Here is a 26050-nt window from a genome sequence, read left to right as displayed (position 1 = left end):
TGTGACAGGAATGAAAAAAAAATGGGCTTTACCTCTAGGAAGATAAGGGATGGCTCTGGGGGCTGATGAAGGACAACCAGGGGAATATTGGGAGAATCCTATAGGAGCAGGAAAAATGGGATTATTGATGTACTTCTCAATGAAACTTCCAGACCACAGCTCCAAAATATGTCATCCACATCTCTTGGCTTGGTGTTGAGTTGGGGTGGGAGAAGGGAAGTTCATTAATCGAGGAGAAAGAGGAAGTATGTGGATGGTTAATATCACTTAAAAAGAAACAATGAAAGAAGCCAACGAACAGTGTTGATAAGCAGCAGCCAGCAGAAGCACAAGTTCAGGAGCATGAATAAGGTTGAGGGGACACTAGGGCAGGACCTGGAGAAGTCTGTACAGAGGGGCTAATGATTTTAGAGATGAAGAAGATGCAGGAGGGAGCAGGCAGACAGGTAAGTGGGAACAATGGAGCTGTTGACAAAACTACTTTGTCCTAAATTTTCCATTGTAAACTTGATGTATTGGTATCATTAACCTGGTCATATGAATAATGACCTATTATTAAGTTTCAAACCTCAAGTACCATGCTAGGAAGAACCTGGAATTTCTATGTTCAGTAGCTGTTTTAATTGAAAAATTCTTCAATTTCAAAAAGGGACTTTCCAATGGAAATAATAGACCGAAAATTGTTTACTTGGCAACACAACATTAGACTAAGCTAAGGACATTCATATACAAGGATATAATAACAAACTTTACCTTCCAAGTGCTTTTGGAATGAGATGGTAGGGAAATTTTTCCTGACTTGCAAAGAAATCAGAAAGATACTGTATTTTACATTTAAGAAAAACACAGCATGAAAGAGTAGGAGCAAAAATGTTGGTCAATTAATAAATAAACTGGGTAGGAATCAAGCAAAAGACTCGTTGGCTTAGTTTTCAGTTGTTAGTCATGATGTATCCTTTAAACTGGAACAAACAATAAAAAGACTTTTCAGGGCTGCTTTGCTGAGATTTATTGCCCCCATTTTCCTTCCAAGGAATATATAGTGCTAAAAAAGGACAGAGAGAAAAAGGTGTGGGAGTGGGTGGGGCTGATAAAAAAATCTTTCATATCATGTTATCAACCTCATTCAAATACAAAGGGAAGTTTATTAAGTTTTCTTCTGCTGTATTTTTCCTATAAGGTATACTTATTGAATCTTGATTTTTCACCATGTATACATACATATATGCTATTCATGACTCATCAAGGTACAGGCATGCATTGTGCCTGATTCAGTAAAGATAAAGGCATGTCTCCTACTCTTATGGAGTGTACATGCTCTTGGGAAAGTAAGACTAATTGCATAAAGTGTCACAAAAAAAAAAAAAAAAAAGACAAGAGGCTTTGGAATAAATTAGTTAATTGAATATGATCATGCATATTGAGCAGAAAACCAGATTCATGGTTAAGTCAATTGCTTCTAGACTGTAATATGAACTTGCAAGATGCTATTTGATAAACCACAAAAATTGCCCTTGACTGTGGCTGTTAAGTCCCGATTCTAACTCAAACAAACAAATATTCCATCAGAATATTCCCTAGAGTGTGCTCCATGAATGGTGAGATGCCTTGAGAAAAAAGATTTTGTGGTCAAAATTTGAGTAATGTGGCATACTATATCTCATTCTTGGGGAATCATAGTGCACATTTACATATTAAAGGCTCCAAGAAATCCTGCAGCTGAGGACTCATGTTGAAATTGTACAACCCTGTGTGTCCCAAGCATATTTGACTGTAGAACAGCTTTTGCTTCTAATTCCTGAACCTCTTTGACAAATGCTATGCTATCACATGAGACATTTAGGAAATGATGACTTGGAAAGGCAGAGTCAAATGAATTTGTATTTGGACAAAGGGTGTATCTACTAACATTTTGAGTAAAAGTCAAAGCTCTGGTGGTCAAACTTCTTCACAGAGTTATAGGAAATGAAACACAAATAAGATTTCGGGTGCCTTGAGGAACAATAAAGATGATTACTGTGAGATTTTTAGCCAGCATATCACATGGAGGTCTTCCTAAAGATTTGCTTTAAATATTCTTTCCATTCATCCAGTCATTTAATATCTCTCCTGCTCTGTTTCATGTATATGTCTCTCATTATCTTGTTCTCCAAGCTTATTTGCTTCTTTCTTCACCCCTGTTTGACCCACCTTCCAGTAGTAACTGCCAAGACTTCAGCTGCCACTTGTTAACTCTACTACTCCATGTCAGGCAACTGTAGAACCCAGGAGTTTTATTCCCTTGTACTTTTGCTTTCCATGGAGGGATGTAAGGGAAGTCTCTTTTCACTTCTACTCTCAAAGTTTCACTATGAAATTTTATAGTGGAGCATTTTAGTGTTGGGTTTCCTAAATCTATCAAAGTCAACCTCCTAATTGCATTGAATGTTCCTGAAGGTAACTTTATTTCTTTAGGAAGTGCTAACAAGACTCTTTTTGGATGGAGTTATTTCTGATAATCAGTCAATTCCAAGAAAAATGTATAAAATTTTGCCAATTTTAGATCTATAAAATAGCTTATATTCTGTATTTAAATTTGGAAGTTTCCTTTTTCCATTTCAAAAATCGTAGCAAGAAAACCAGTTGACTCCTCACTCACAGAGAGAAAAAGGGTGGAGGTGGGTGGGGCTGATAATTAAAGTTGAAAAAAATCTTTCATATTATCAAATACATTCAAATATAAAAGGAAGTTTATTAAGTTTGTTTCTGCTGTATTTTTCCTATAAGGTATACTTATTGAATCTTAATTTTCCACCCATGTATGTATGCATATATGCTATGCATGACTCAGTCAAGATACAGACATGTATTGTGTATCCAATGAAAGAAAACCCAGAAGTGAAAGGTAAGTCACTGAAGCTGAAAAATTAAGGTAGAACCATAAAGGTAGCCGAGTCCTATTTTCAGAAGAAAATGGTACCCCAGAGTAGAAGAGGATCTAGTGCAGAGAGGCCAGGGAAAAGCTTTATATCCTAAACCCTTTTCTACTAACTTGGTTTTCTTAGATGGATTAATTTCCACTACAAAGCAGGGGGAAACAGTGCAAGGCCAGTGGTAGGGTGATATCACAGTAATATTCAAGTCTGCTTGGTGTAAAGAAAGGAAGCAAAGATGCCTATAGACTCACAGCCTCTTGCACATCCTGACTTCACCTATATCCCAAGGACTATATGGTGTGCAAGATGTTTGTAGAGACTTAAGTCTATTCAATCTGATTTTATATAATGTATGTAAAAATGAAAAGATTAAATAAAAACTCAATAATGAAGATGAATCTTAAAATTCACATTATTGAAGAACAAATAATGAGCTAGGAGATCAAATCACAGAACTCTTCCATAAAGCATCAGAGTTAGGAGACTGAACAGTGTGGAAAAGAGTGGGAATTCAATCTGAAGAGAAAAATCCTGCACACTCTTGCCCTTGTTTTCTTTTGTTCATATATATATGTGTGTGTGTGTATCTGTAATCGGATCTCTCATGGTTCATTACTTTGAAATCACCACAGTCCAGAGTTCAAACTTCGTACTTTCAAAATAATCTTATTCATGTCACTCAAGAACAATCAGTTTCTTGAGGGCAAGCCTTTATTCCCGACCAAGATACTGATCTAACAATCAGAATGTCTATCTATTTTTTAATGATTATGAGGGGACTATGTACATTGTACTATCATTAATCATTCACTCCCCATGCCACTGGTTAAGTTCATAGTGATTGAATATGCACAAGCAGCATTTCCCAAGGATCAGGGAACCCGGGATATCTGAATGGTTATTTGAGGGTTACTTGCTGAGTTCAGAATCAGAGCAAAGAGAGTTTTCAGAGAGGGAGGTTCTGTATAAGCCTGATAAACATTTCTCCAATCATCTAAAGTCAGCCTCAGAGTCCCCTCCTGTGAACAATGTTGCAAGGATAAACTCTAGGAAATGCTACCTCCTCCACTCTCACGGGTGCATTTCCATGTTTACCCCCTTTCTTCTGTTAAATCATCAATCATTTTGAAAACATGTATGTTCTATGGTACACAGTCTGGGCATAAAATGGAGGTTACCATAGCAACAAGGTTTCCTTGGCTCCCAATTTGTGTGATGTCTCTTGCTCTCCCCTATAGAGTCTCTATGACTTACTAAAAATCTTCTGCCCTCCCTTCTGAGAGTTCCCAGGGCACCACTCACAGATACTCATGAATATATTATCACATCTTCCACTGACTTTGGAGAATACGGTTGCCTCAAAGCTACATAGGTTGCATTCCACAGTACTGCCCTTTGTTCTTAAACTCCCTCCATGGCACTCAGTTAGTTGAAGCACTCTAAGCCACAGACATACCCAAGATCATTCTGCGCCTATTACATAAGGCCTTGTTGTTGCCTCCTGGAGTTGGCCTTCACCAACACCATCGCTGTGCTTTTGGTACTGCCTACCTTTTATGCCTCAACTCTAGATTGTACTGGTTAGCACTGTCCTCTGCTGAAGGCAGGTGGATTCTTGACCCCCACATCTCACACTCCCTAATCCTGAAGTAGCATGGCCTTATGCTTCTATTGCATATAAAACATGTTTACAACAGCTGTCAAATAGGGACATGAGAATAAATTCAAATGCTCAGACATAAGTCCTCTTTCAGCCAAAAACTAACATATCGTTGTTGGATAAAACTTGTGATTTTGTTCTCTCCTTTAAAATGGGCTCTTTTCCAGTAGCTCCTCTGGCAGTAAAACATATATCTTGTCAAAGATGTATCTGCATTCCCATATTTATTGCAGTATTACTTACAATAGCTAAGACATGGAATCAACCTAAGTGTCCACCAAAAGATGAATGGAAAAGAAAATGTGTCACAGGAGCTGGGGGTTTAACTCAGTGGTAGAGCACTTCCCTAGCATATGCAAAGCCCTGGGTTCAGTCCCCAAAACTGCAAAAAGAAAATGTGTTATATATGCATAATGGAATACGATTCAGACTTAAAAAGAAAGAAATTCTGTCATTTGTGACAACACGGTTGGAAATGGAGAAAATAATGTTAGGTGAAACAAGCCAGGCATAAAAAGATAAAGATAAATACCAAGGGATTCAAGACAACTGAATAGAGGCACTCAACACTCACCACCTCCTCCTCAAAGAAGAGTCAAAGTAACAAGTGTATATCTATATTTTGAAGTAAGTGACTATGGGAGAACACTGGAAATCAGCAAGAAGAGATTGGAACCTTGTAAGATTCAGAGACTTGGGACAACAGCATAGTAACAGACAAAATATACCCTAGCATCTGCCATGTATCCACATCTGGAGGAGAGGGGCCTCCACTTTGCAGGAGGAAGGTTGTAAGAGTCCCAGCAAACTCTGTTAGTGCAGATGCTAGCAGTCCTAGCTGCTGGAGAGTTTCACAGTATTTATATACTTGTAGCCCCTTAGATAAGTTCTGAAATCTGTACAGTAGCCTTGCATGAAAAGGATCTCATGTCATATCTCAGTGAACACCCAGTGTGCTGCAGCCAGGAGTCATCTTGAGAAGGGAGACATTGTCTGAGTTTGGAATGTTCTAAGGGTCAGAAACCCCTGCATAGTCCCATTTCTTGGACTCCACAGATATTTTACTGCACTAGCATGGGTGAACCCAAATTGATTCAGCAGAAAGACCATGAATTAGACCTGTTGGGTGCCCTGAACTGTAGGGGAGGAGTGTTATGACACAGGGGAACAGAGGGTGCCAGTGTCCAGAATCAGGAGATCAGGGAATTTGCCCTCTGAGACCAAGGGTATGGCTATCTGTGTGAAGACTCAGCCAGTGCCAGTACTGAAGGCAGACATCCACAGGGCTCCCACTGACATCCCCTCTGCACCACACTCAGGTACCTGTTACTGATAGGGCAGGGAGGGAACACTGTGGTTCCTACTGCTTTCCTACCCACAAGGGTACACTGAGGGGTCCTTGAGCAACCTATGGCTCTTGCCGTTGCCCTGCCCTGGGTATATGCTATAGCTGAAGGAATGTGACATGAGAAGAAAAGCTCCAACCCTAGTCGTTGCCCAGTTTCTGTGCACACACAGCCAAAGAGAACTGAAAGGAACTTTGCCCTTTACCAGCCTCAGTCTCATTCTTGGGTATGTACTGCCATTGGAAGAGAGAAACATCACTGTTCTTATTGCCACCCTATCTGCAAGTTGCTGCTGTCACTCATCCTTGCTTTCTATATGATCATACACTGCTGTCAAAACTGGGGGTGAATGCTACAGTGGGGATATTGTAGTTTCTGCCACTGCCTTTCCTCATGTAGCATCTGGGCCTGCACCACTGAGCAGTCTGAGAAGAAGTACTTTAGATCCCTCACCACTTTCTGGGGTTGCTAGAGCCAGAGGCTTTTGCTAGTAGCAGAGCTCACATCCATAGTGCTGAAGGAAACCCCTGTTGCCCAGTAGGGGCTATTACTCCTATTGTAGAAGTAGCTCCACAGTGAACACCTCACACTCACTGCTGTCTGCACCACACCTGCTTGAACTGCTAGAGTGTCCCCACTCTTGCATCGTCTATGAGCATATTGGGTCTTTCTGACTCTACCATGGTATGCATTGTACCCAAAATAATTAATTACAGCCAAAGAAGGGAGATTACACTGTGGTGCCCAGCTGGAAATAAAACCAACATTGCAAAACAATTTTCATTCCAAGAGTCATTTTCAGGAGAAAGCCACTTACCAAGAAGGCCACCATATAAATGGTAGAGATACCTGATCTGCTAGATGCATAAATCTCAATGTAGGAGCACAAAAATAATGAAAAAAAAAAGATAAAGTGATGCTTCCAAAAGAACACAATAATTCTCTAGCAGCAGAACCTAAAGAAATCCATATGGATGAAATAACTGACAAAAATTTTAAAAAATGATACAAGAAAACTCAATGAAACCCCAGAGAATATAGATAAACAGTGAAATGAAATTAGGAAGACAATATAGGATATAAATGGGAAATTCAGCAAAGAGAGATTTTGAAAAAGAACTAAACAGAAATCTTGAAAATGAAGAGCTCAAAAAACCAATGAGGGCTGAGAATATAGCTCAGTTGGCAGAGTGCTTGGCTCGCATGCAGAAGACCCTGGGTTCAATCCCTAGCACTACCACTACCACCACCACCAAAAAAAAAAAAAAAAAAAGCCAAATGAAAAAAACAATTGAAAGTTTTAAAAACAGATTAGATCAAGTTGAAAAAATAGCAGAACTTGAAGATGGGTCTTTTGAAATATCCCAGTCAGGCAAATAAATGAATGAATAAAAAAGCAGGAATGAAGTAAGCATTAAGGATTTAATTCGAGATTACTGGGATATCATTAAATGAGCAAATATATGCATTTTTTGAATATCCAAAGCTAGGAGAAAAAAAAAGTTAATGGCATAGAGAACATATATAATGAAATAATCACAGAAAACTTCCCTAATCTTGGGAATAGACATGGACATCCATATAGAGGAGATTCATAGGACCCCAAATAGACATGACTAGAGAAGAGCTCTACCATGGCATATTATGGTCAAACTGTCAAAAAATATAAGACTAAATAAATAAATAAAAGGTAAAATCTGTAAGAAAAAAGTTTTAAGTCATTTTGTTTTATTTTATTTTTGTAGTAGGGACTGAACCTGGGGCAATTTACCACTGAGCTACATCCCCAGTCCTTCTTATTTTTTATTTTTTAGTCAAGGTCTCACTAAATTGTTAGGACCTTGATAAATTGCTGAGGCTGGCTTTGAACTTGCAATCCTCCTGCCTCCACCTCACATGTTGCTGGGGTTATAGGCATGTACCAATGCACCCAGCTTCTAAGTCACATTTAAAGAGTATCTGCATTAAACTAATAGCATATTTCTCAGCAGAAAACCTACGGGCCAGAATGGAATGGTATGATGCATTCCAAGTCCTACAACAAAACTATCATCAACCTAGAATAATATACCCAGTAAGGCTACCCTTCAGAAGTGAAAAAGAAATAAAGTCCTTCCAGGACAAGTGAAAACTTGTCAAACCAACCTTACAAAAGATGTTCAAGGGAGTCTTACATTCAGAAGTGAAAGAAAGACAACTACTGTCAAGAAAGCACATGAAAATATAAATCCCACTAAAAGAGTAGATAAGTGAAAGAGGAAAAGAAAAGAATCAAACATTATCAAGACAGTAAGCCATCAAACCACAATGATGAATAAGAAAGGAAGAAAAAAACAAGGAATATTCAGACTGGAAGAAAATCAACAAAATGACAGGAGTAAGTCTTTACCTAATAGCAACAACCTTGAATGTAAACAGTCTAAAATTTCCAATTAAAAGATACAGACTGGTTGAATGGACTAAAAAAAACAAAAACAAAAACAAAACAAAACAAAACAAAAAAACAATCACCTAACAATATTCTTCCTATAAGATTCAGCTTACCAGTAAAGATACACACACACACACACACACACACACACACACACACACGCTGAAAGTAAAGGGAAGGAAAATGACATTCTGAGCAAATAGAAACCTAAAGCAAATAGGAGTGTGTGTGTGTGTGTATGTATGTGTGTGTGTGTGTGTGTGTATATATATATATATATATATATATATATATATATATATATGAATCTGACAAAATAGACTTTAAGACAAAAACTATAAGAAAAGACAAAGAAGGTTACCACATAATGAACAAGGGATCGAATCCACAAGAAGATGTAAGGACTTTAAATTCACATGCATCTTATGTTAGATCACCCAGTTTTATAAAGCAAACATTATTTGACCTAAAGGGAGCAATAGGCTTCAGTATAATAGAAGTGGGGGATTTCAACACCTCACTTTCATCAAGGAACAGATCACCCAGACAAAAAATCAGCAAAGAACATCAGCGTTAAACTATACTATAGATCAAATGGATTTAACACACATTTATAGAACATTCCATCCAACAGCTGCAGAATACACATTCTTTTCATTGGTGCAAGGAATTTTCTCTAGAAGTAGACCATATGTTAGGACACAAAACAAGTCTTAACAAATTAAAAATATTGAAATCATATTCTATATCTTTCTGATAACAATGGAATAAAACTAGAAGTCAACAAAAGAAATGTTAGAAATTACAAAAATACATGAAGACTGAACAACACACTTTTGAATGAACAATGGGTCATTAAAGAAATCAAAAGGTTTTTTTTTCTTGTATTGTTAGTGTCTTGTGGATACACATGATGGTGAGATTCAATGTGATATATTCATACATGTACATAGGAAAGTTAGGTCAGATTCTTAGTGCTGTTCTTCCCTTATTCCTTCCTTTTTCCCTCCCTGTCAATCCCCTTTATCTAGTCCACTTATCTTTCTTTTGTTTTGATGGGATCCCTACCCCCCTTTAAAAGTAAACAGCAGACAGTAGAGAGAAGGGGACATGGGGAAGGAGGAAGAGAAGGAAAGGGGAAATACTGGGGAATGAATTAGAACAAATTATATTCCATGCTTTTATAAAAATTATGTCAGAACGAATCCTAATGTTATGTATAACTGAAAAAAAAAAACCAAATAAAAAAGAAATCAAGGGCTGGGGTTGTAGCTCAGTGGTAGAGTGCTTGCCTTGCATGCTTGAGGCACTGGTTTCAAGCCTCAGAACCACATAAGTAGATAAAATAAAGGTATTGTGTCCATTTACAACTAAAAACTTTAAAAAAAGAAATCAAAAGAGAAAGAATTTCTTGAAACAAATTTAAATGGAACCACAACATACCAAAACTTACGGGAAACAGATAAGCAGAACTGAAAAGGAAGCTATAGTAATAACTATACATAAAACAATTTGAAAGATTTCAATCAAACAACCTAACAATGCATCTTGAAGATTTAGAAAAGAATAAATTAAACCCCAAAAATAGTAGCAGGAAGGAAAAAATGGAGATTAGAGAATAAATGTAACAAATATATCTAGAAAAATTACCAAAGATCAATGAAGCAAAGAATTGTTTTTTTTTTTAAAGGAAAATAAGATCAGTAAACCTTTAGCAATACTAACAAGAAACAGAGAAAATACACAAATAAGTAAAATCAGAGAAGAAAAAAGAGACATTAATAAAAGAAAAAAGAGACATTACAACTGCTACCACAGAAATACAAAGGATATCAAGATTCATTACAAAAGCTAAATGGTAACAAAATGAAAAACCTGAAGTGAACAAATTTCTGGACAAATATGATCTATAAAAATTGAACCACGAGGACATTAAAAACCTGAATAGACCAATTACAAATAATGAGATTAAATCAATACTAAAAAGTCTCCCAACAAAGAAAAGCCCTGGACCAGGTAGATGACTCAACTAGTCAACTTTTACTAAATTTTCAAGAAAGAAATTATACCAATTCTTCTCAAGATATTCTGAAGAATTCAAAGGGAGGGAACCCTTTCACAGTCATTTTATGAGGCCAATATTTCCCTATTACCCAAACCAGATAGGGACAGATAGACAGACACACAAACTACAGGTCAATATCCCTGATGAACATAGATGCAAAAATTAGCAACAAAATACTAGCAAATCAATTCGACAGCCCATCAAAAAGACCATTCAGTACAATCAAATTGGTTTCATTCCAGGGAAACAAGGATGGTCCAATCAATAAATGTAATACATCTATCAACAGAATAAAGGATAAAAATCCTATGATCATCTCAACAGATGCAGAAAAAAATTGATGAAATTCAACATCTCTTCATAATAACATCCCTGAATGAATTAGTACAAAAGAATCATACCTGGCTATAATAAAGGTTATATATGACAAACCCATAGCCAATGTCATATTGAATGGGGAAAAGCTGAAAGCATTTTATATAAGATCAGGGACAAGACAAGGGCATCCATTATCACTGTTCATATTCAATATAGCATTAGAAGTTTTGCCAGAGAAGTTAGCCAAGGCAAAGAAATAAGAAGCATACAAATAGGCAAAGAAGAAGTCAAACTGTCCTTGTTTGTAAATTATGTGATTCTATGTATAGAAAAATATAAAGACTCCACCAAAAGACTATTAGAACTGATAAATGAATTCAGTAAAGTATCAAGATTCAAATGAACACAGAAAATCAGCTTTTCTGTACACCAATGATGAATGTTCTGATAAAGAAATCATGTGAGGAATCTCATTTATGATAGCCACACAAACAAAACTAACAAAAAAACCACCTAAGAATAAACTTAAGAAGTGAAAGATGTCTACAATGACAATTAGAAAACACTGAAGAAAGAAATTGAAGAAGATACAAAATGATGGGGAGGCCTCCCATGTTTGGGGATTGGAAGAAGTAATATTGCTAAAATGTTATAATATCCAAAATGACATACAGGGTTGATGCAATCTCCACTAAAATGTCAATGACATTCTTCTCAGAACTAGAAAAAACAATTCTAAAATTTATATGGAAGCACAAAAGACTTCAAATAGCCAAAGCATTCTGGAGCAAAAAGAACAAAGCTGGACTCTTCTGGTCTCCACTGCTCTGGCGGGGGAGCGGCTTATGGTGCAGACAGGGCCAAGTCCAGGAACCACACCACGCACAATCAATCCTGAAAATGGCATAGAAATGGCCTCAAGAAACCCCATCAAAAAGATATGAATCTCTTAAGGGGGTAGATCCCAAGTTCCTGAGAAATATGTGTTTTGCCAAGAAAGCCCAACAAGATGGGCCTGAAAAAAAATGCAAACAACACCTAGGCCATGAGTGCACGTGCCCAGGCTATCAAGGCCCTTGCAAAGCCCAAGGAGGTTAAGCCCATGATGCCAAAGGGTGCCAGCTGCAAGTTTGATCACCTTGCCTTGCTAGCCCATTCCAAATACGGGAAGTATGCTCGTGTCCATGTAGCCAGGGATTGCAGACTCAGCCTTCCCAAGCCCAAGCTAAGACCCAGGCTGCAACTCCAGCTCCAGCTCTGGCTCCTTTTCCCAAAAGTGCCCAGGCCCCCAAAGGTGCCCAGGTCCCTGTGAAGGCTCCATAGTAAAAGCCTCTGAATGTGAGGATAGAAGGACTAGTGTGACCTCTGAGCCCCTGTCTATGGGAACTGGTGTCCTCCTATGCTGTTTGTACAAATAAATCCAGAGGCAGCGTGGGGGGATGGGGGGACAAAGCTGGAGGCCTCACACTGCCCGATTTCAGGCACACTACAGAGCCATAGCAGTCAAGGCAACAGGGCACTGGTGTAACAACGGATACAGGTCAATGGAACATAACAGAGATCCCAGAAATAACCCCAGGCATCTGTAGCCTACTAACTGCTGTCAAGGGCACCAAAAACTTCCTGGAGAAAGGGCAGCCTCTTCAATAAATGTTGCCATGAGAACTGGATATCACCATGGAGGATACTGAACTGACCCCATCCCCCTGCACCAAAATCAACACGATGGAGTGAAGCCTTTAAATGTAAGACCTGAAACTGTGAAACCACTAAATGAAAATGGTGAAAACACTTGAAGACATTGGCATAGGCAGCAATTTTCTGGATAGAATCTCCAAAGTACAGGGGGAAAAAAAAGTGAAATTAGACATATGGGATTACATCAAACTCAAAAGCTTCTGCACAGCAAGGGAAACAATCAACCGAAGGCAGAGACAACCTGGAGAATGGGAGAAAATATTTGTCAACTGTTCATCTGAGGGCTAATATTGAGAATAAATCAGGAACAATAACAACAAATAAGTAATCCAATTTAAAAATGGGCAAATGATCTCAATGAACAAATAGAAACTTCACAAAAGAAGAAATACAAATGACCAATAAATACATGGAAAATTGCTCAGTGTCATTAGCCACCGGGAATGTAAATCAAACCTGCAATAGATGAAATCATAACCCAGGGAGAATGGCTACTATCAAAAAACAAAACAAAACAAATAAACAACAAAGAACAAATGCTGGTGAGGATGCAGGAAAAAAAATACTCTTAAACACTATTGACGGGAATGTAAATTAGCATTACCATTATGGAGAATAATTAACAATTCTAATATATGATTCAGCTATCCCACTTTTGACATATATCCAAAAGAAATAAAATAGCACACCAAAAAGATGTGGTTATTATAGCACTATTCACAATAGCTAAGATATGAAATCAGCCTATGTGCGCATCAACAGAAGAATAGATAAAGAAAATGTAGTACAGATACACAATGGAGTATTATTGAGCCATAAAGAAGAATCGACATTCTATCTGTTGCAGCAAAATGAATGGAATTGGAGGCTGTTTTATTAAGCCAAATAAGCCAGACACAGAAATGTGTTCTCTCTCACAGGTGGATGCTAAAATATGTCAACCTGAAGAAAAACAGTGATTGCTAGAGATTGAGAAGTGGGGAGATAGGTGGATAAAGAGAGGCTGGATTTAATTAGTGCATGCCATATGCATGTATGAAAATATGCTAAACTCCATTAATATTTATAACTAACACACGTTAATAAAAATTAAAATAAATGAGGAGTTCACAAAAGACAAATATCTAATGTTCTTACTTCAGAGGGGAATTTAAAATAATTGAATTCATAGAAGCAGAGGGCAGAGTGGTGACTACAAAGGTTGGGGTGGGTGGGAGATTGTCAGTCAAAGGCAACAATATCTTTTAGGAGGAGTAAGGCTTTTGAGATTTATTGCAGGGTGTGGTAAATATAGTTAATAGTGTCTTGTGCATTTAAAAAAACGTTGAGTACATTTCAAATGTTCTCACCAAAAAAAAAAAAAAAAAACCCAAAAAACAAACAAACAAACAAAAAACAAAAACAAGTACTTGAGGTGATGGATGTGTTTAATAAGCTTTTTATCATAGTTTTTTTTTAGTTGTAGTTGGACACAATACCTTTATTTTATTTATTTATTTTTATGTGGGGCTGAGGATCGAACCCAGTGCTTCACTGAGGCGAGCACTCTACTGCTGAGCCACAACGCCAGCCCCGTTAATTAGCTTTATTTTTCTTTGTTGTATTTATAAATCTTATCACTTTAAACCCCATATATACATACAATTGTAAACTGTTAACTTAGAATATAATTTTAAAAGGAGGGGAGGAAAAGAAACAAATTTGAATAAGCCTGAATATGGGTTTAAGTTCAGCAGGGACAATCCCATTCTCCATCTCCATCCTACTTAGTAAATACACAAATTTGGAGACCTTCATATTTTTCTGGGAGACATTTTAAGGAGACTTCTGCATAAAATTTTATCCATTGTGTCAGTTTTTTCAGGGAGGCTCCACTGTTAGTTACAGTCTGTCTTTCTATCATATTTTCATTTTATGATTTTTTTCCAATCAATACAACAATTCCTAGGTGGTTAGTTTTTTCAAAACAACTCTTCTCAATAGCTATATAATTCTAATATTCTATACTACCAGTTCTCTATTATTAGTCATTTGAATGGTTCTGTGCTTTATTTATGTTAAATAACCTCTCCCCATGCAGGGCTGTTTAGTTGGCAAAGTTTTTCCTAAAGCTTTTTCAAATAGGCTGAGGAAGGATAGAAGGAACGCCAAAATACAGAGAAAAATTCATTGAAAATTAAAGAAAAACAAATGTAAATTTTTTTCCATGAAAAAAGTTTATAGACTATTTGGTTTAAAGTTGAATGGTTAGGGATTTCTTTGTTTACAAAAATTTTATTACGAAGAAATTTAAACATTTACATAAGTAGAGAGTAGTTTAACACCCACCTCCCAAACTTATCACCCAGATTCAACAATTATCAACATTTTGTCACATTTATTCCATCTGTTTTTTTCCACTTTGATGAAGTATTTTAAAACAAATTTCAGGCACAGGCCATTGCACTCTTCCTTATCTCACTCTATATTCCTGAACAGGGGGGAAATCTTACGTTACCAAATGCCATCGTCACCTAGTGAAACGAGCAATTCCTTGTTTAGACCACAGTAAAGTTTCCCTAAGTGTCTTTTTTTTTTTTTTTTTTTTTTGGCACTGGGGATTGGACCCAGGGGTGCTTACATCCCCAGTCCTTTTTTCATTTTGAGACAGGGTCTTGCTAAGTTGCTTAGGGTCTCATTAAGTTGCTGAAGTTGGCCTTGAACTTGTATCCTCTTGTCTCAGCATCCCAAGTCACTGGGATTACAGGTATGTACCACCATCCCCAGCTCAAAGTCTTTTATTTAAAAACTTGGTCTATTTGAACTAGGATCTAAACCAAGCCCACACATTAGTTTGGTTGTTATATCTCTTCTATCTCTGTATCTAGTATTCCCAGGGTGAGCATATTTTAATTAATGATGAGAGAACCAACTAGAAATGGCAATCCCCAGCATGTGAGGGGTGATTATCTTATCACTGAAAATGTTTCTAGGGGCTGGGGTTGTGGCTCAGCAGTAGAGTGCTTGCCTACATGTGCAAGGCCCTGGTTTCGATCCTCAGCACCACATAAAAATAAAGTAAAGGTATTGTGTCAACTACAACTAAGAAGTAAATATTAGAAAAGAAAATGTTTCTAGACATATCAACCAAATGCAATGCGTTGGATACTGATTTTGGCAAATAAAATGACACTTTTGGAGGCAGTCTTGGAAAACTGAACATGATCTGTATGTTAAAGAGATGTTAGTCTTGGGGTTGTCATTTATTGGTCCTTGTGGTTATGTTGAAAAGTATCCTTAACTGTTGGTGTCATATATTGAAGTATTTCTGGGTGACATGACATAATGGGTGAGCTACTTTAAAAAAATATGTCACAATGCTGTATGCCATTGAGGAGAGTATAAAGGACTTCCCATAGCCATTTATCCCTTCCTGCTCTCCTTCACTATGGAGTCCCAACTTTTAGTCAATCATCTACCATTTATCTAAACATTCATTTGCAGCTAGTTGTGAACTGACTACAATCGAGCTTGTGATATACAAATAGAAATGCTGTGTGGAATTTTTGGTAACCATCTGAAAGGCTTAAGTACTTCTTTTTCCTGCTTCCATCCTGATGCTGGGAACATGGACATGTTGTCTGGAATCTGTGCCCATATTCGATTATGAGAAAGAGGACAAGAGTTCAGTGATGGCAAGGAAGAATCTAGAAGGAGCCTGAATCTCTGGGAATCATCAAGCTGCTGATTAAGTCTGTGATTATCTCTGGACTTGAATTTATAGGTTTACCATGTTGATACTAATATGAACATTTTAATATATTTGCTTTACCACAACCTACCATCTATCAATACTCCAACAAAAAATAAATATCAACAAATATTGAACTAATTAATTTTATACATCCTGAAATGTTTAGTAGGAAGTGTACTGATCAGAAATGAGAGATAAGGAGATCAGAATCACGCAGCCATTCTGATGCTTAAAATATCTGCATTAAATACTTTCACCTCATGAAGTATGCTATGTGGAATTAGAGAAAAAATAATGTTTCAACACACCTTGGTAGAACACAATAGAGAATATCAGGATATATGACAACCAGACATTCTTCTTTCCTACTCCCTTTGAAGTCCCCATAGAAATGGAGGGGCTATTATAAAGTTAGGGGAACATATAAGAGCTCTGGAAACTTGGTCCAGATTTATGAGTCCTTGACTTTTCAGCCATGTGAAGACACAGCTAGAAGGTATTGTGTATGAAATAGAGAACAAGCCTCACCAGACACTGAATTTGCCGGTGCCTTGGACTTCCTGGCCTCCACAACTCTCAATAATAAATTTCTATTGTTTATAAACCACTTTGTTTAGGTATATGTTAAAGCAGTCTGCATGGACTAAGGCATCATGCAGATTCATCATGATCATAACTTTAGAGAAGGATAGATACATATATGTACATATATATAGAATAACTAATATTAGACATGATAGTGTACTGATTTAGAGCACAGGCTTTGGAACGTAGGCTTTGAGTGTAATGTACTTCACATAGATTCAGAACCCAGCTCAGCTTCTTTCTATGTGATATTAGGGTTCAGTTTCCTCATGTGTAAAATAGGGATAATTTTACTCACCTCACTATGATCATAGAAAGATAATGAACAAATATATGTAAAGACAGAATCTTTGAAAAGGCACCAAAAATATACATTGGAGAAAGGACAGCCTTTTTAACAAATGGTGCTAGGAAAATTGGATATCAATATGTAGAAGAATGACACTAGATTCCTTGCTCTCACCCTGCACAAAAATCAATTCAAAGTGAATCAAAGGCCTAGAAACTTTGCAACTGCTATAAGAGAATTCAGGGTTGACACATTAAAATATAGGTGCATCAACTTCTTCAGTAAGACTACTAAAACTCAGGAAATGAAACCAAGAATTAATAAGTGGGATAGCATCAAAATAAAAAATTTTGCACAACAAAATAAACAATGGTGTGAAAAGAAAATTAAAATCAACTTTTAAGGTACCATAGTCAATGAAGCAATGTGATATGAGTACTGAATTACAGCTCACAAAGAATAAACATTGTATTTTTAAAAAATGATCATATGAGACAACATTTATGATATAAAATGAGAAAAGCAGCATACAGTCTAGTGACTTAGGGTATGGCACTCAAATCTCTCCAATCATAACTTTTCCCATGAAAAGAATGTTTATGAAAATTTAAAGTTAACAGAGAGATATTTATAATCCTGTCACTTGTATGACATCACCATGAAAAGTTCAGAAGGGAAATGCTCTAAAATTTTTAACTTAATAGGCACTTCCTGATGTTCACTTCCTCCCTCATGTTCTGTCTTTTTAAATAAGAAAGTATATATTGTGGGTTTAAATACTGGTTTAACTGTTTACTTGCTATAAGATCTTAGCAAATTATTTAAAATTTTAAATTTCAATTAAGTTTAAGTTATGTGATTACTTATATGTAAAAGAGAAGTGACAATAGTAATTTCCTCCTAGGACTATTAAAAGAATCAAATGAATTAATGTAAGCAACTCACTTAGAAGAGTGACGACACATTAATAAACCTTGAAAAATATTAACTTGAAAATAATAAGTGCACACTCATACATTTTTATGAAGTGGTAAGCAGATTCTAAAATGAGTCCTAGTGATTCCTGCCCCCTTATGTTCATACCCTTGTGTAATTCCAGTCGTTTAGTGTGATTTGGATCAAGAGGCTTTCTTATTAATAGCCTATGTATGTAAAAGGTAATAGGATGTCATTTCTGAGATAAAGTTATGAAAGATGGTGACTTCTCTCTTGCTTAAATTCTCTTTGCTTCTTCTTTCACTCTGAGAAAATAAGCTGCTACTGAGAAGGTCATATAGCAAAGAATTGTGGGTATCCTCTGACTGACAGGCAATGAAGACCTGAGACTCCCACACGCCAACATCCTGTAAGGAACTGAATTTTTCCAATAACAAAATTGGAAGAGAACTTCATTATTTAAGCTCTGAGATGATTGCTGCCTTTTCTGACACTAATTGGTGCTGTGAGAGACTGTGAGCCAGAGAACCCACCCAAGTTGCATCTGGATTACTGATCCACAGAAACTATAACACAATGTTATTTTAATTTACTAAGTTTTGAATAATTTTATGCAGTAATATATAACTAATACATATTTTGGTATCAGATATGTGGTATGCTAATGTAATAAATAGCTAAAAATATTAAAGTTGCTTTGGGATATGGGACAAAGCTGAAAAATTTTTGAGGAAAATGATAAAGAAAGCCTAAATTGATTTGAACAAACTGTTAGTAGAAATCTGGATCTTGAGGATACTATCTGTGAGAACTGAAAGGTGAGACTGGTTATATAAAGATTGAAAGTAGGGTTTTGAAGTGATATTTGTTCTCCCATGTTCATAATAACATTATTCACAATAGCTAAAACATGGAAGCAACCCAAATAGCCATCAACAGATGAGTGGATAAGGAAAATGTGGTGTATACATACAATAAAACATTAGCCTTAAAAAGAAATAATTGTGACATGCTACAGCATGGATGCACTTGAGGACGTTATGCTAAATGAAAAAAAGCCAACCACAAAAAGAAAATGTTTGCAATTCCACTCAGATGAGGTGTTTAGAATAAACAGAATCATAGAGACCAAAAGTAGAATAGTGGCTCTCATGGATTGTGTGAAGGGGAGAATGAGGTCAAATGAGTACAGGGTTTCAGTTCACAAGATGAAAAGCGTTATGGACATGGATGGTGGTGATGGTTGCACAGTGTGATGAATGTATTTAATATCACTGAGTGTGAACATGTGAACATAAAAATGACTAAGAAAGTAATTTTATGTTATATGTATTTTACCACAATTTTCTAAAAAAGAAAGAGAAATGGGAGCAAAGAGCATCTTTGTTATATATCAGTGGACTGTTGTAGTTTTTGTAGTTCAGTCCCTTTAGTGCGAATTGGATCAAGAAGGTTGCTTATAAATTAATAGCCCATGAAAAAGGTAACAGGGCTGGGCACAGGGGCTCACTCCTGCAACCCAAGAGACTCAGGAGGCTGAGGCAGGAGGCTCACAAGTTCAAAGCCAGCTCTAGCAACTCAGTGAGACCCTGTCTCAAAATAAAAAATAAAAAGGGCTGGGAATGTGACTCAGTTCAGTGGTTAAGTACACCCCTGGATTCAATCCCCAGTAGCAAAAAAAAAAAAGAAAAAAGAAAAAAAAAGTAACAGGATGTTATTTTTGAGATTAGGTTATGAAAGATTGTGACTTTTCTCTTGCTTGAACTCTTTTTTTTTAAACTTTTTAACTCTTATAAAGTAAGCTCCCATATGGTGATCTTCCCTGTTAAGAGGGCCACAGAGCAAAGAATTGTGGGTATCCTCTGATCATTAGGCAATGAACACCTAAGGACCCCCCTCCCCACCCCAGAACAACAGCCTATAAGAACTGAATTCTGTCAACAACCAGACATCAAGAATCTAGGTGCAACTTAGCTGGGTCCTCTGGATCAGTATCTCTTATACGATTCATTCAAGGTGTCAGAAGGGGATTTAATTATATCAAGACTTGAATAGGGTAGAGCCTTCTTCCAAGTAGAAAATGTGCTTAATGAACTTGGTAATGTAGCTAAAGAAATTTATTTTATTCCTCCCTCCCTTCCATGGGGATTAAACCCAGGAGTACTTTATCACTGAGCTACATCCCTAATCTTTTTAAATTTTTAAAATTTAGGTTTTTGCTAAGTTGCTAAGAATGGCCCAGAACTTGTGATCCTCCTGATTTAGTCTTCTGAGTCTCTGGGATTACAAGTATGGGCCATCATGCCTGCATTAAATAGATTTCTTTTTCCTTTTTTTTTTTTTTTTAGTACTGGGGATTAAATCCAGAGTGCTAAACCACTGAGCCACATTCCCAACCATTTTATTTTTTATTTTGAGACAGGGTCTCAGTAAATTGCTGAGGGCCTTGCTAAATTGCTGAGGCTGGCTGTGAACTTGCGATCCTCCTCTGCCTCAGCTTCTTAAACCTTTGAGACTACAGGTGTGTGCCACCGTACCCACTGTGGCTAAGGAATTTCTAAGAGTTTTTGAAAGTTTTGCCTGGTTTTCTCTGGCTGCTTATAATAATTCAAGAGTAGAAAAGTAAATTGAGAGAAGAACCGTTAAATAAGAAGGAGCCAGGACTTGATGGTTTTGATAATTCTCATCTTCTCCAGATAACACCACCACCACAAAGGTAAAATTAAGAAGTGTCTCTGAGTACTGCCAACAATAAGTAGTCTAGGAGAAAGGCAAGTGATTGTCTAACATTTTGTTAAGACCTCAGAAAGAGTGAAGGACCAGATTATGTTATTGTTCATTCAACAAAGGTTTTTTTTTTTTTTATTTTTAAGAGATTAAGGATGTATCTCATAGATATTCTTGAACAATAAGTCCTTGGAAAGCTTCGAATGTTCTCTTAGCTTTTTCAGCAGAAGCCCAAGGTAGATTTGAGCTATCTAGAAGAACTTTATGGGGGTGGCATTTGTCCAATGTTGTGAACTTCAGAGAACTTCATATAAGTCTCATAAAGTTTTTTTTTTTTTTTTTAGAAAATCCTATCGATGAACACTGGCTGGCTTGGACTGAAAGGAACAGAGGCAGAAAAATAAAATAAATAAAATGAAGGCTTTGGCTTCTAAATGATACTGGCAGGGAGAGGACTAAGAAAATTATTCAGGTACAAACAGGTCCTATCTTTCATGACAAAGGAAGGATGACTCAGAGGGTGTGGGACCAAGAGCCTGTAGAGCAGAACAGAGATACAGCAAATTATCCCCTGACTCCTTTGTTCCCCATTCTTTGATCAGGAATATCTACAGAAATCACCCTGTACCTGGACCAAGGCTATATGTTGAATGCATGGCGGGTGGATAACTACCATCTCCTCAGTTTCCCAGATGCATTAATGGAGAGGAGTTGTACCCAAGCTTCAGGGATACCTGGGCCTAATTTAGGTGAGAAGAGTGGATTATGGCACCCATACTCACTGTCCTGCTAGCTGTTCTCTTTTATATCCTAATTTACTTAAGCAGTTATTGTGTACCCATTGTTTACCAATCACTGAGTTACATGAAGTATATTCAAACCTAAATAAGATATGGTTCCTTGCCTTAAGTCTGGTGGGAAAGACAGAGAGGTAAACCCAGGATACCATCATAGTGAAGTAAGTACTATACAGTGATATACCCAGTATACAATGGGAAAAGAATAGGATTTAAATTAAGGAAGCCAGATAAAAAGTCCTGATAAGGGGATACCTGAGGTACTAAGGCTTAAAGGTCAGGTAGAAGTTATTTGGCTTGAATTATTTGAAATTGTCATTTTTGAAGTTCACAAATGATTATTAATCATGTAATATGCTTCGATCTAATAGCTATGTGAGGACTATTCTAAACAGGATTTCCAGTAATATATGATAGATTGAGCAAAAAGAGGTTAGTCAATGATCCATTTTTAAATCCCACTAAAATGACATTAATTATTTTTTTAAAGGCAAAAACTTAGAGAGCAAAGACACTAAGAGGAAAAGGAAGCTAGTTAATGAAAGGACAAATGGTCGCTTAGTGGACCAAAGTGGAAACCTTTTTGAAAGTGAAGGGAATCCTGGAAGAGGAACGATTCATTCTGCACAACCTCAACAATAGATGAGAAAAGGAACTGCATCAAGACACATCATCATGACATTTCAAAACACTAAGTCCTTGAGTAGATCTGTAAACCTTCCAGAGAGAAAACAATGGGTCCTATGCCAATTATCAACAGTTAGGAGCAGATCAATTTTTGTTCATACCAACACTGGAAGAAAGGAAGAGCAATATCTTTAAACTCAAAAGGAAAGTAATTCCATTCTATAGTTTGATACCCAGACAATTGATCAAACACAAAGGTATAATTAAGCCAATTTCAGATATCAACATCTCAAAAAATTTCCCATCAGGTTTTAGGAAGTTACCCAGGATGTGCTCTTATAAAAGGAGGGTGTGATCAGTGGGTTCCACATGAACAGAGGGCCTAGAATGAGAGGTGTGAAGAACCAGTCCAGAGTAGACTTGATGATAGGGGCATCTGAATAGGAATATCCAGGGAAAAAGTGAAGTTGATTGTCAGATATGTTTGAAATTATCGAATGGAGAATGTTCACTATTTTTAGGGAGTTTGGGGGTAAATAAATGATAGGTTTATAGAAAAGCAAGAAAGTGAATTAAAAATGACACAATGATTAACTCAAGAGAAATTTTCAAAGGGATTTTCAAAGTAGCTGCAAAGTAATATTTACAATTGGAACAAAATATCGAGTTAACCAAATGTCTTAACTAACTAGGAGGATTAGGAAACTGAAATATGTAAGACAGCTAAATCCTTATCTTAAATAGTTGGAAGTCAATAAATAATATAAAAACCTGAAAAATGACAAGAACTAATAATGCAAGCTTTTTGTTAAAGATATGGCTCCAAACAAGACATAATAGAAAATAAGTTTTGGTTGTTTTTGGGAAGTAGAAATCAGAGATAAGAAGGATGAGAAAAGAAACTCCTTTTTAAAAAAATATAAGTTTTGTTGTTGTTGTAGTGCTTGATGGTGCACGCCTATAATCCCAGCAATTTGGGAGGCTGAGGTAGGAGGATCGCAAGTTGAAAACCAGCCTCAGCAACTTAGTGAGGACTAGAGCAACTTAGCAAGACCCTGTTTCAAAGTACAAAATAAGATGAACTGGAGATGGGCTTCAGTGGTTAACCTCCTTTGGGTTCAATCTGTGATACCAAAATAAATAAGCAAATAGAAAATCTAAGTCTTAAAGAAGTATTTCATCTTTCTAAACCATTAATATTTTAAAATTTAAAATAAAGGTTATCCCAATTAGAAGAGGTTTGCTTAAAACATGCTAACTCCTCCAGAGAACTATATCCCAGCTGTAATTGAGATCATATGAAGGAGAGTTATAGGAAATAACAAAATCAAGGGTCCTATCATGTAGGGCTATAAACTGAGATAAGCACTTTGAACTTTGTCTTGAAAAATAGGAAAAAGTTGCCAAAAGATCTTAAGTAGGAGAGTGACACAGTCACGGTTGTTTTAGAAAGGCCAGTCATCAAGGATGAATGAGAGCAAAATGATCCAACTACCCTCATGCTCCTAATAAACCACGTGCAGTTCTTGGAAGAGGCGATGTGCTTAGGACAGGGATATCCGTGTCCTCTGAAGGTGACTGTTCAGAGGCTGGATGGGTGGGCTAGTCCTTTGGAAAATACCCATATTGGAATTGAGTTTGTCTCTTACAGGAATTTATATTCTCCCTTCAGTAGAAAGGTCAGTTTCTGGTGTTCTTACATGAGATGGGTTTATTGTTATTTCTTAAAATATAATCTCTACCCTGAGATATGAGCCAAACTCACTGGCATAATTAGTTGTGATTTGAAAGATGAATTTATGAGGCTCAGACAGGCAGTATCTCTTGTCTTCTCACAGTCATCATGGTAACAAGTGATGTGGCAGTTACAGTAGAAATGGAAGAACAGGTACAGATATGAGAAACTGAGGAGGCTGATTCTAAAAGACCTGATGACTGGCTGGCTGCAGGAAGGCAGTGTTATCCTGAGATCTGGAATAAACTTTTATCAGGAATAACAGATGGAGTACTCAGCTGCCAGCAGTAAAATCAAGGTCCATCTTAAACCAATAGGAATTCACTAAAAAGGGTCTTGCTAAATCCATAGCAAGGTATAGAATGAAAACTGGAGGACAGAAGCCAGAAAATTGTGTAAGTACAAAGAGTGGGATGTACAAGAGTCTTGTCTCAAGAAGATTGGCAGAAGACTACTGCTACAGGACTATGCCAACATTCATGGTCGCCCTCTCTGGTGCCACCCCAGTTGCTCTTAGTAAACCCTAGATTTCTTTCATATTTATGTCTCCTCTCAGATTCACAGATCTGGGCAAGAGTGCTCAATTGTCTAATCATGGATCATATACAGGAGTTGTAGGACTGGGAACTAAGAGTATTTTCTACTTCACACTCCACTATGGAGGAGAAGGGCACTCTGGTATACACCAGGGCTACATACAGTGAGGGTGTTGTGGGGGGACTGCTCTTTGACCCAGAGACCCCTGCCTGATGCCCAGGGATTGAGGTAAAACAGGGAACCAGGATAGTAGTTAACAAGGAGTTTGGGTATCTCGTAGACAGGGCTCTCTACCTTTAACCAGAACCTCTGGCTAACTCTTGACTCCTGTGACTTAGACACTTTGTCTGAGTTGGGGCCTTTGTTTTGAGTTTCTGGTCCCAGCTTATCTTCTTGACTTGCCTCCTTGCCTATCTACTCTTGGCCTGAACATTCCTCTCTGGATGTGATTTCTCATTATCCTGGCTAAAAGTATCCACTAGTCTGGCTTCTCTGTCCACATTCCTTTCAGACTGCCTACACCATTTATTGCCCAAATGTCTGGGAATATCAGACTCTCTTTATACTATACGACTATCCCCTTTCTCACTTAATATTGTAGAACAATTTCCCATGGAACAATAAATTTGTTCATTCTCTTTCTCTTTTTTTTTATTAGTTGCTCAAGACAATACAATGATCTTGACATATCATACACATTTTCAGGACTTACATACTTATACTCAACTTCAAAAAGCCACATAGATATAGGCATATTCAATAGTTTATTAAAGGACTTTGCTTCTAACTGAATGTTTGGAAGCAACATAAAGTTGTTTGTTTGAACATATTGTAGGGCAGGCATGGTGGCACATACCTGTAATCCCAGTGACTTGGGAAACTGAGGCAGGAGGATCACAAGTTCAAAGCCAGCCTCAGCAACTTAGCAAGGCCCTAAGTAACTTGGCAAGACCCTGTCTCAAAGTAAAAACATAAAAAGAGCTGGGGATGTGGCTCAGTGGTTAAGTGTCCCTGGGTTCAATCCATGATTACCTCCCCTGCAAATAGACATATTATATAATTAACTACATATTTATCCAATGTGCCTAGGTCATTCAATAAAGATATGATTTGATTTCTAATACTAAAAAGTTCAGATGGATATTGGGTGGCTGAGGGAATAATTTTACTTTCTCTTAGGTAAGTGGTCTTTCAAAGATTATTTCCCATTTTAATATGGTTAGTATATTTCTTCAGTTCCGGTGATAGGGTACAAAATGCTGTATCTGTGCCATTCTTTCACTCAAGTCATTAAATCATTCTTCCATCAGCTTAGCATTATAGAACTCATTTTCAGATAAAGATGTAGGGACAAAATGTTCCAGTTTTGGAGGGTTAAACCAAGGTTGAATAGCCCAAATGCAAAGCTATTGTATAGTCACTAAATCAGAGCCATACAATCTCTGAAGGCAACCAAAAGATTCTTTTTCAATTTTTAGAAAGAACTTTAAAAAGTGTCTTTTATCAAAACTTGTAAATGCCTTGTACAGTCAAGGATGGAATTATTACTGCTCTGCCACTTCTAACAAAAGTACCACTTCCCTTTGTCTCTTGTGAACAAAAAGATAAGAGTGCACTCAATAATGGCCCTGTACAAGTAAGATCAGTGGGA

The 26050-nt window shown here is 37.0% G+C and overlaps 1 pseudogene; it reads left to right on the top strand.

Annotated features, from left to right (window-relative positions):
- The first annotated feature begins 413 nt into the window (after positions 1-413).
- On the top strand, positions 414-12058 carry LOC114096297 (large ribosomal subunit protein eL29 pseudogene; annotated as a pseudogene).
- The last annotated feature ends 13992 nt before the right edge of the window (positions 12059-26050 follow it).

Source organism: Marmota flaviventris, chromosome 7 (assembly GCF_047511675.1).
Source record: "Marmota flaviventris isolate mMarFla1 chromosome 7, mMarFla1.hap1, whole genome shotgun sequence".
In the NCBI taxonomy this organism is placed as follows: domain Eukaryota; kingdom Metazoa; phylum Chordata; class Mammalia; order Rodentia; family Sciuridae; genus Marmota; species Marmota flaviventris.
Note: the sequence above shows the minus strand (reverse complement) of the source record. Positions and strands in the feature narration are given on the sequence as shown.